The 12252-nt window shown below is 48.7% G+C and overlaps 1 pseudogene; it reads right to left on the reverse strand.

The window, feature by feature from the left end:
- Nucleotides 1-11887: 11887 nt before the first annotated feature.
- On the reverse strand, nucleotides 11888-11980 carry LOC116540285 (annotated as a pseudogene).
- Between the last annotated feature and the right edge of the window lie 272 nt (nucleotides 11981-12252).

The following is a 12252-nucleotide window of genomic DNA, read 5'->3' on the forward strand; positions in this document are numbered from 1 at the left end:
GCTGGGATTACAGGCGTGAGCTACTGCACCCAGCCCAGCCAAGTGATTCTGATGCATGCTCAATTTGAGACCTCTGCTTTAGTGCAGCTTCATCTCTACGCTGATAGGGAGGGCATTTGACCCCATTTTCAGAGGAGGAAACTGAGGTTCAGAGAGGTGAAGCCACTTGTCCAAAAGTCACACAGCTAATGCCAAAAGCAAGTGGGAATCTAACCCTTTCTGACTATATAAAGCAGGTGCTTCCCACCATAATATTATTGCTGGGGATGATGTTCAAATACTTACCAACCAGGGGTCTGGGGAGAAGGGGAGGGTGATTCTAGGTCAGTGGGGCACTTAAAAAGTTCAAAGCAGCCCAAGTTACAAGTGGATGGGGAAGTATTTCAGTATTTTACTTTTGAGATAGGGTCTCACTCTGTTACCCAAGCTGGAGCGCAGTGGCACGATCACAGCTTACTGCAACCTGTGCCACCAGGCTCAAGTGATCCTCCCACCTCTGACTCTCAAGTAGCTGGGACCACAGGCACACTCCACCACGCCTGGCTACTTTTGCATTTTTTATAGAAATGGGTTTGCCATGGTTGCCCAGGCTGGTCTCAAACTCTTGGGCTCAAGGGATCCACCTGCCTCGGCTTTCCAAAGTACTGGGATTACAGGCATGAGCCACCACACCCAGCCATATTTCAGTATTTTTACAACTGATGCTGCTATGCTAGTGCGTACCAGCTGCACACGAATTCTGACTATGGTCCCCTTCCGAGAAGTAGTCTCCGAAGCTGGCACCGGGTGGGGGGCCTGCAGCTAGTGATAGCCCCAGAGCGAGCACAGGTGAAACAAGTGTCTCGTAGGAATGCCTGTTCAGCATTGCTTCTCAAATGTGGCTGCCCATTGGAATCACTTGGGATGTTCTTTCGAATATTGATGCCTGACTTTCACCTCCCCTCTTACAGAATCTGACTTAATTGGTCTAGGGTGCAGCCTGAGCATTGGGTTTTTTTTAAGCCTCAGTGATTCTAAGATGCAGGAAGGGTCAAGAACATTGCTATACAGGGCCCCCGGAACCTGTAACAGTCTCCAGATTAAGAACCCCTGGTTTGCGTCAGTATTTCCTAAGTCTGGGGACTTTTAAAAAACAAAGATTCTCAAGAGATTCTGATTTAGTAATCGGTATGATCTGGTAGTAGATGTTAGCAAGCTCCTTTGGTTTAGAAATCACTGACAGGGAGAGCTGCTGCTGGCTGTGTTAACGGAGAGGTTCAGAGATTCTACCCCCTCTCCCCCACCCACCCCCAACATAGTTGAAGCAATTGAGAACACTTTGCCAGGAAGTATCCAGAACCAATTTCCGTAGCTCTTCCTTCCCCTGTGCTGTGGAGACATTGCTTCAAAGAACACGCTCTGAAAAAGAGCCCAAGACACTCTCCCGGGAGAGTCATTTCCTACTGCGCTGCTGCAGAGCCCCAGGGCTGCATGCTGGGCTGGGCCTGCTCTGATTGCCTGTTCTTCCCATTAATCCTGGGACACCCTCATTTAGATGCGATCTGCATACATTTGCATATTAAGTTCTAGTGCCCCCTCCCATTCCCTCCATCCGTGTAGCATGTTAGGGGAAAATAAAAACTAATGTATTCACAAAGCCTGCTGAGATGTGTTCAAACTGAATTTCACACAGTGCTGGGACTTTGATATACCTGAAGCCAGGGGCGCTAGGATGCAGGGAAGATGGCACCGTCTCTGCATGGATGCAGCAGGAAGGCCAGTGGAAGGGAAGCACTTGAAGCTTCCCAGGGTCTGGAAATAGCAGTTGTGGCCCAGCTCCTGATGAGAGGCAATGCAGGATTTCTCCAGTGGGAAAACATAAGGAGCATGTGGAGAGGGGGCAGGTGAGATTCACGGGGCGCCTGGCGTGGAGACCATCCATAAGGATCTCTCACCTTCAACCGTGGGCTCCATGAAGAGAGGCCAACCCGGTGATAGCTGGTGCAGTAGAAGGGGCTGGACGCTGGAATCTGGCAGGCCTGGATTTGCACTGTGTGACCTTGGGTAAATGACTTTCCCTCCCTGAACCTCAGTTTCTTCATCTTTGTAATGGGAGCTAAAAGCTCATTACATGGTCATGGGAGTCGTGTCTCTAACCAGTCATGGAATTATCTTTCCCAGGTCCCTTCTGAGACTGGGAAGGAGTCTGCTAATGAGTGAGTATTGAGAGGATAGAGGGGCTCCAGAAATCTACACCTACATGACAGCCTTGAAACTTAAAGCCTCTGAAATGAAACAACAATGTTATTGTGACTCTGTCTCACTATTCTGTGGGTCAGAAATTTGGACAGAACACAGCAGGGCTGCTCCTTCTGCTCTGCGATGCCTGGGGCCTCAGCTGGGGGAGTCAGCTGGTAGCTCAGTGTGGACTGGAAAGCCCAAGGTGTTTTTCTTTCATTCCTGGATGGATTAATCATGTTTTTGTTTTTTGTGTTTTGAGTCAGAGTCTCACTCTTTCGCTCAGGCTGGAGTGCAGTGGCATGATCATAGCTCACGGCAGCCCCTAACTCCTGGGCTTAAGCGATCCTCCCGCCTCAGCCTCCTGAGTAGCTGCTACTATAGGCATGCGCCGCCACAATCAGCAAATTTTGTATGTTTGTTTTTGGTAGAGATGGGGTTTCACTACGTTGTTCAGGCTTGTGTCAAACTCCTGGGCTCAAGTGATCCTCCTGCCTCAGCCTCAAGTGCTGGGATTACAGGTGTTAGCCACCATGCCTGGTCTATTAATTATGCTTTTTTTCTTTTCTGTATTTTATGATGATTTGATATCCAGGGGCCTTATGGCCCCAGAGAGGGACTGCCCTTCCTAGGGATAGCCAATTCCTAGAGATGGCAATCTTGCCTGGGAGCACCTCTTCATTGCAAACCAACCAATCTTGAGCCCATAACCCCCATACACCTCCTACCTCCATTTATCAGCTCCTGCAATTCAGGATGCTAGCCCCCATCCTGAATCATCCTGCTCAGGTACTAGACAACTACAGACCACTCCAGAGCCCAGAACCCAAGGAAATTATTCAAACTAGCCAATCCTAAACCCATCCAGCTCGGCTACTCTGCATTGCCTAGTCCTTCCCTCTAAAACCACAACAAAGGCTCTGGCCCACACTTCCCCCTTCCTCCTCTGACCCCTGACTGCCCCTGCTGCTTCCCCATGTGGCCCTGTGTGACATAGCATGCCCTCTCCTCTTGATAACTGTGACTAACGAACTGTCTTTCAATGACAATCATCTCCTGATCTTTTGGCCTCTCCATACCTGAATAAAAACAAAATCCCAGGTACATTTTAAAACATGGGAGTCAGCCAGTGTGGTGGCTCAGGCCTGTAATCCTCACACTTTGGGAGGCCAAGGTGAGAGGATCACTTGAGTCCAGGAGTTTGAGACCAGCCTGGGCAACATAGCAAGACCCCCATCTCTAAAATGAAAAAGAAAGAAATACATATAAAGCACTGGGGTCTTGGCAGAGCTCGCTGGAATGCTGGGCTGTAGTGGGCCTTTCTCCCTTCCCCATATAATCTCCATGTGGTCTCTCCAGTCATTCTTCTTATGGCGTGACTCAGGGCTCCCAGAGACCAAGGCAGAAGGCCAGTTCCCTTAAAGTCTGGGCCTGAAGCTGGCATAGTGTCACATCTGCTGTATTCTATTGGCCAGAGCAGTCACAGGCCAGGAGAGGGAGATAGAGCCCAATTCACCACACAAGGAGTATCACAGAGTGGGCAGCCATCTTTAATCTTCCAGGGACCGAGAGGCCTCCTTCCACTGGAATCCTCCCCCAGGCATCAAGGATGCAGACATGTGACTGGGTTTGGGCCGTCTCCCCAGATCGCTGAATCTTAGGAGACTGCTGGACGGAGGGATGAGCAGAGCCCAGAGGTCCTGAGGGCCCTCCCAGGCTGGCCCTGCTACGTGTTCCTGATCATGCGCACTGCGGACCAGTCTCTTTCGACTCCAGCTCACCTTCCAAGCTTGGCCTTGAGCCTTCACATCGCAGCTGTGAGCCTCCAGAACCCTTTTCAGTGCATTCCTTTTTGCTTGTTAGCCTGAGATGGTTTTGCTTATTTAAAACCCAGGGTCCCCAATAACACAGGACCATTCTCTTCCTTCTCCTCACCCCCTGAGTGCCTGGCTTTAACAGAAAGCACCACCAGCCTCATTTCCTAAAACCCCCTGGATAGCACCTGCCGAGGTCCCAGTGGCACCCCCAATGTAACCTGATCCAAATCCAGTCCTCCCCAGCCCTGTTCCTCCCTCTGGGCTCCTCCTCTAGCTTGCGTGCTTTCCCTTCTTTCTTTCTTTTCTTTTTCTGTCTTTCTTTTCTTTTCTTTCTTTTTGTCCTTTCCTTCTTTATTATTCTTTCTTTTTTTTTTTCTTTTTCTTTTTTTTTCAGAGTCTCCCACTGTCAGCCAGGCTGGAGTGCAGTGATGCAATCTCAGCTCACTGCAACCTCTGCCTCCTGGGTTGAAGCAATTCTCCTGCCTCAGCCTCCCGAGTAGTTGGGATTACAAGCACATGCCACCACACCTGGCTACTTTTTTAATTTTTAGTAGAGACGGGATTTCACCATGTTACCCAGGCTGGTCCTGAACTCCCAACCTTAGGTAATCCACCCGCCTTGGCCTCCCAAAGTGCTGGATTATACCCAAGAGCCCAGCCCCGGCCTCGTGTCCTAAAGCACCCTGGATAGGTCCCATGGCATCTCCAATGTAACTTGGTCCAAATCTAGTCCTCCGCAGCCCTGCTCCTCCCTCTGGGATCCTCCCAGAGCTTTCTATTCATGGCTTCTCTCTCCAGGCCTTCCCAATTTCCAAATCACCCGTACAGAATACGATACCCCCCCCCACAATGACATCCAAGTAACTGACAACCTGGACAGTCCTCTTTAATCCATCCCTTCTGTATTTATTTGCTGGCGTGGACTGCCATAACAAAGTCACACAGCCGGGTGTCTTAAACAACAACAATGTATTTTCTCTTAGCTCTGGAGGCAGAGGTCCTAGATCAAGGTGCTGGCAGGGTTGGTTTCTTCTGAGGCCCCCTTTTTTGGTCTGTAGATGTCCGTCTCCTTTCTTTGTCTTCGCATGACCTCTTCTCTGTGCATGTCTGTGTCCTAATTTCCTCTTCTTAAGGACACCAGTCATACTGGATTAGGGCCCATTCCCGTGACCTCATTTTAACTTAATTACCTCTTTAAATACCCTATCTCCAAATGCAGTCACCTTCTGAAAGGCTTCAACTTTGAATTTTGGGGGGAACACAGTCAGCCCATGATACCACCGTCCTCTGCGTTCCCACTGCCTCTGCCTGAACTTCGGCCTTGCCACCTCTCTCCTGTTTTTGCAATAGCTCAGCCCCTCTAGCACCCAGCACCCAGCTCCCTAGTGCCTCCAGAATAAACACTGAACTCCTTAGCCTGGCATCCAAGGCCCTGCTGAGCCTGCGTTTGCAGTCATCATTGCAGAGAGGGCCAGGAAAGATGGCAATGTTGTCTAATGGCTTGCTACTCAAAGTGTAATTCACAGACCAGCAGCATTGGCCTCACCTGGGAGCCAGTCAGAAATGCAGAATCTTGGGCCAGACCACAGACCTACTGAATCAGAATCTGCCTCATGTGTACAAGATCCCCCAGGTGACCTGATGCATGGTGAAGTTTGAAAGGTTACAGATGGCTGGGCATCACAGCTCATGCCTGTAATCCCAACACTTTGGGAGGCCGAGGTGGGAGGCTTGAGTCCAGGTGTTTGAGATCAGCCTGGGCAAGATAACAAGGCTCCCCACCTCCTCCCTCTGTCTCCACCACAACAAAAAAATTAGCCAGGTGTGGTGGCATGCCCCTGTGGTCCTAGCTACTCAGGAGGCTGAGGTGGTAGAATCACTTGAGCCTGGGAGTTCAAGGCTGCAGCGAACCACGATCACACCAATGCACTCCAGCCTGGGCGACAGAGGGAGACCTTGTCTCAAAAAAAAGAAAGTTTGGCCAGGCGCGCTGGCTCATGCCTGTGAACGCTTTGGGAGGTCAACATGGACCGATCACCTGAGGTCAGAATTTTGAAACCAGCCTCGCCAACATGGTGAAAACCCGTCTCTACTAAAAATACAAAAAAAAAAAAAAAATTAGCTGGGTGTGGTGATGGGCACCTGTAATCCCAGCTACTGGAGAGGCTGAGGCAGGAGAATCACTTGAACCCAGGAGGCAGAGGTTGCAGTGAGCCTAGATCTGGCCACTGCACTCCAGCCTGAGTGACAGAGCAAGACTTCATCTCAGAAAAAAAAAAAAAAGTTTACAGATACCAATGGTATCCAGAGAGAGACTCAAAGAATCAGGTTTCACCTTGTTGGGCCAGAAACTTGACTTTGTCCGGGCAGAACCACCTCATTCACAGAAGTCTGGGACGCACAGCAGATGACAATTCTGAACAAACAAATAAACTTGGCTATTAAGAACAGCCCAAGGCTAAAAAGAATTCCAAATTCATAGGTTAAGCAAATGAAAAGGTTGCCCAAGATGGCTCCCTGATGGGTTCTCATTTCTCATTTCCATTCAGCAAACATTTATTGAATCCCTGCTGAGTGCTGAGCTGGGTGCTAGGCGCAGGGAATTAAAGGAGATGTGAGCTTTGTCCTGCAGGAATTCACACACTAGGAAGGAAGACAAGTCACAAAGAGATGCAGTAAATAACTGGTTTAAGTGCCAAGGGCACCCACCCACCCACACTCCAGGATCCACGCTCCATCCTGAGCTTCGATTCTTGAAACACATTAAGAGCTCTGGCTTCTGAGCCTTTGCACTATCCCCACTGCCTCAAACCCTTCCCACGCTTCCCCTCTCTGCCCTCCCACTTTGCCTGGTGAAATCTTATTCATCTTTTATGTTTCAGCTGAGATGTCATTTCTTCCAGAAAAATGCTGCTGACCACCCCAACCTGGGAAGGGGCCCTCTTCTGTGCTCCCATGGCTCCCCTCAACCCACCACTTCCCTTATTGAGACATTTTTCATCATTCAGACAGAATTTCCTGTTTATTTGTCTTATCTGTCCGCACAGGCTGAGAACATATCATGAGTGCAAGAATCTTATCTGCTGTGTTCTCTATATTCTCAGGTATTTTTCTTTTTTTTGCAGATAGGATCCTGCTCTGTCACCTAGGCTAGAGTGCAGTGGCACGATCATGTCTCATTGTAACCTTAAACAGCTGGGACTTCAGGCGTGAGCCACCATGCTCAGCCTTAGGTTTTTGTTTTTTGAGACGGAATCTCACTATGTCGCCCAGGCTGGAGTGCAGTGGCACAATCTCGGCTCACTGCAACCTCCACCTCCTGGGTTCAAGCGATTCTCCTGCCCCAGCCTCCTGAGTAGGTGGGACAACAGGCACGCACCACCACGCCCAGCTAATTTTTGTATTTTTAATAGAGACGGGGTTTCACCATATTGATCAGGATGGTCTCAGTCTCTTGACCTCATGATCTGCCCGCCTTAGCCTCCCAAAGTGCTGGGATTATAGGTTAAGAGCCTAGGTATCTCTTAAAGACAAACATAAGAGTGGCTAGGCACAGTGGCTCATGCCTGTAATCCCAATACTTTGGGAGGCCAAGGTGAGAGGATCACTTGAGGCCAAGAGTTCGAGACCAGCCTGGCCAACATGGTAAAAATACAAAAAAAAAAAAAAAATAGTGGGGTGCAGTGTCGCTCTCCTGTAATCCCAGCTATTCAGGAGGTTGAGGCACTGCTTAAACCTGGGAGGCAAAGGTTGCAGGAAGCCGAGATCACACCACCGTACTCCAGCCTGGGCAACAGAGCAAGACTTTGTCTAAACAATAATAATAACAGTAACACTAGTCAGCTGTTTTTGAGCTCATACTGTGTGCCAAGCACTGGCCTAAGTATTTATGTATAATAACTCATTTAACCTTCACAACTACCCAGTGAAATGGGTGCTATAATTTTTCCAATTTCCCAGATGTAGAAAGAGAAATATAGAGAAGTTAAGTAACTTGACCAAGGTTACACAGCTAGTAAAGGGCAGAGATAGGATTTATACCCAGGCAGTCTGGCTCCAGAGTGCATAGTGGAAGACATTATTCACTCCATGGGGAGAGGTCAGAGGTCAGGAAAGGGTTCAGCAGGAACACCACCTGGGCCAGGTTTTGAAGTGTGAATAGGAGTCTGCTGTGTGGAAGTGGAGGAGTAGGGCTTTGCAGATTTAACAACCTCCAATCTGGGCCCCCATCTGTCAGTGCAAAAGCATTTCCCTGAAGGGCAAACGTAAGGCAATTGACAGCACTCCAGACGCTAACCAACTCAGCTTACACAGGGTGAATGCTGGATCCAGTTTCAGCCTGAGTCACCCAGTGGTGGGGCAGGTCACACACACCCTGCAATGGCTGAGAAGTACGTTGTCCTCCCCCCTTGCCCTGAGGTTCAGGCTCACTCCAGAACCACCACACCTTCCTTGCAGGGATTGCCTCACTCACTGCTCAGCAAGGAAGACACCAGTGAGCATGCCTTGGGGCAGGTGTGGGCTCAGAGGAGCCTTCGAGGAGAGCAGGGGAGGTCCTCTCTTCCCTACAAAGCACCCCAAAACCCCACTCAGGCTGACCTTAGAGATTTGAGAAACTTCCTCTGACTCTGGAGTCCTCCACTTTCTTTCTTTTTTTTTTAATAGAGAGACAGGAGGTCTCACTTTGTTGCCCAGGCCGAACTCGAATGTCTCGGTTCAAGTGATCCTCCCACCTCAGCCTCCCAATTAGCTGGGATTATAGGCACGAGCCACCATGTCCACCTAGTCCTGCAACTTCTAAAGCCCCAGAACCCCTTTAAGAAACTAGATCTCGGCCGAAAGCAGTGGCTCATACCTGTAATCCCAGCACATTGGGAGGCCGAGGCGGGCAGATCACCTGAGGTCAGGAGTTCAAGACCAGCCTAGCCAACATGGTGAAACCCCATCTCCACTAGAAATACAAAAAATTGGCCAGGCATGCTGGCACATACCTGTAGTCCCCGCTACTCGGGAGGCTGAAGCAGGAGAATCACTTGAACCTGGGAGGTGGAGGTTGCAGTGAGCCAAGATTTCGCCATTGCACTCCTGCCTGGGCAACAGGAGCAAAACTCTTGTCTCAAAAGAAAAAAAATTCACTGGGCTTGGTGGTATGTGTCTGTATAGTCTCCGCTACTCAGGAGGCTGAGGTGAGAGGATCACTTGAGCCCAGCTTGAGGTTACAGTGAACTGTGATTGCACCACTGTACTCCAGACTGGGTGACAAGCTAAGTCTCTGTCTCAAAAAAAAAAAAAGAAGAAGAAAAGGAAGAAGAAAATTAGGAGAAGATAATGGTTACTCCACTGCCAGGCAGAGCGTGGAGAAGTCTTCTGGCATTGTACGATATCCTATTTCTTTTCATTTCCTTTGTGTGTGTGTGTGTGTGTGTGTGTGTGTGTGTGTGTGACAGGGTCTCCACTGTCAGTTGGAGTGCAATGGCTTGACCAGAGCTCCCTGCAACCTCAAACTCCTGGGCTCAAGGGATCCTCCTGCCTCAGCCTCCCAAGTAACTGGGACTATAGGCATGGCTAATTTTTGTATATTTTGTAGGGATGGGGGTCTTGCTAGGTTGCTCAGGCTGGTTTTAAAGTCCATAGCTTCAAGTGATCATTCCACCTCAGCATCCCAAAGTGCTGGGATTACTGGCGCTAGCCGCCACACCCAACTATGTCGTATTTTTTTTTTTTTTTTAACTAAGATGAAGTCTTGCTCTGTCACCCAGGCTGTAGTGCAATGGCATGATCTCAGCCCACTGCAACCTCCACCTCCCAGGTTCAAGCAATTCTCCTGCCCCAGACTCCTGAGTAGCTGGAATTCAGCACTCACCGCCACGCCTGCCTAATTTTTGTATTCTTAGTAGAGACAGGGCTTCACCACGTTGGCCAGGCTGATCTCAAACTCTTGACCTTGTGATCTACCTGCCTCAGCCTCCCAAAGCACTGGGATTACAGATGCGAGCTACCACTCCTGGCTCATCCTATTTCTTGATATGGGATTGTTGGTGGCATGGATGATCTCATGGGTTGAATTGTGCTCCCCATCCCTTATAAGATGTATCAGCCTAGAACCTCTGAATGTGACCTTATTTAGAAAAAAGCGTCTCTGCAGATGGAATTAAAGGTCTTGAGATGAGCTCATTCTGGATTAGTGTGGGCCATAAATCCAATGACGGCAGTCCTTATAAGGTAAAGGCTGGTTGGGTGTGGTGGCTTACGCATGTAATCTCAGCACTTTGGGAGGCCAAGGCAGGCAGATCACCTGAGATCTGGAGTTCGAGACCAGCCTGGCCAACATGGTGAAACCCCATCTCTACTAAAAATACAAAAAATTAGCCGGGCATTAATCCCAGCTACTTGGGAGGCTAAGACAGGAGAATTGCTTGAACCTGGGAGACGGAGGTTGCGGCCAAGATCGAGCCACTGTACTCCAGCCTGGGCAACAAGAGCGAAACTCCGTCTCGAAAGAAAGCAAGAAGGAAGGGAGGGAGGGAGGGAAATAAGCCAGAATGACCGTCCACTATCAATGTTAATTTATTTTAAAATCTTAAAATTGAAAGTATAGTAAGTGCATAATCACAAAATATAAGAAGGACCCTCAAAAAGAAATTTAACTTTGTGATACTCTTTTTTCCTTTATTGCTAAGAATCCACAAAAATATCTCATTATAGATAAGCACCATCTGCAGACTGGCTGCATCAGAATCACCTGGGGAGCTTTTAAAAAGGATAGAATCCCAGACAGAGCCATCACCAGGACAGGATAGGGACTCCAGAAATAGACCCAAATACATGTGGGAATTGAGTATATGCTAGAGGTGGCATTTCAAATCAGTAGGGGGAAGACAGATTATTCAATATGGTGTTGGTTCAACTGGCTAGCCACTTGGAAAAAAATAAAGCTGTATCTCTACCTCATTCCCATCACTAAAATAAACTCCAGATGGATAAAACACATAACTTTAAAAAACACACTCTAAAATGACTAGAAGAGAATATGAGATGTTTTCCTTTTATAATCTGGAAGTCGAAACTGCCTTTAACCACCATTAACTGCATACTTACTCACTATCCAACTTCGTGTTGTGGCTACAGATGGGGACAAATGGGAGGTCCCTACCCTCCACCTCCTGTAACCCCAGCTACTCAGGAGGCTGAGGCAGGAGAATTCCTGGAACTCAGGAGGCAGAGGTTGCAGTGAGCCGAGATCACGCCATTGAACTCCAGCCTGGGCAACAAAAGCAAAACTCTATCTCAAAAAAAAAAAAAGATTTCACTGACCATTAATAGTAATTTGAAAATCTATTTCTTTTCTTTTCTTTTTTGACACAATCTCAGTTTGTTGCCCAGGCTGGAGTGCAGTGGCATGATCTTGGCTCACTGCAAACTCCATCTCCTGGGTTCAAGCAATTCTCCTGCCTCAGCCTCTCAAGTAACTGGGATTACAGGCATGCACCACCACACCTGGCTATTTTGTACTTTTTTTTTTTTTTTTTTTTGAGACGGAGTTTCACTCATGTTACCCAGGCTGGAGTGCAATGGCGCGATCTCGGCTCACCGCAACCTCCGCCTCCTGGGTTCAGGCAATTCTCCTGCCTCAGCCTCCTGGGTAGCTGGGATTACAGGCACGTGCCACCATGTCCAGCTAATTTTTTGTATTTTAGTAGAGACGGGGTTTCACCATGTTAACCAGGATGGTCTCGATCTCTTGACCTCGTGATCCACCCGCCTCGGCCTCCCAAAGTGCTGGGATTACAGGCTTGAGCCACCGCGCCCGGCTATTTTGTACTTTTAGTAGAGACGGGGCTTCACCTTGTTGGTCAGGCTGGTCTTTTTTTTTTTTTTTTTTCTACACGTTCAGAGAAACTTCTCTAGTAACAAACTATAGAAATGATCCCTGAAAGTATAGTCTCGGTCAGGCTGGTCTTGAACTCCTGACCGCAAGTGATCCACCAGCCTCAGCCTCCCAAAGTGCTGAGATTACAGGCCTGAGCCACTGTACCTGGCCTCCTTTGCTTTTTAAGAATCTAGTGAGAAAAGCACTCCCAGGCACAGCACAAAATCTTAGGGCCATTATGAAAAACATCAATAAACTGATTGTGATAGTGCGCACCTGTAGTCCTAGCTACTCAAGAGGTGGAGGCAGGAGGATGGCATGAGCCCAGAAGTTCGAGGCTGCAGCGAG

The sequence above is a fragment of the Sapajus apella genome, unplaced genomic scaffold, assembly GCF_009761245.1.
Source record: "Sapajus apella isolate SASKATOON/1434 unplaced genomic scaffold, GSC_monkey_1.0 scaffold137, whole genome shotgun sequence".
Taxonomy (NCBI): domain Eukaryota; kingdom Metazoa; phylum Chordata; class Mammalia; order Primates; family Cebidae; genus Sapajus; species Sapajus apella.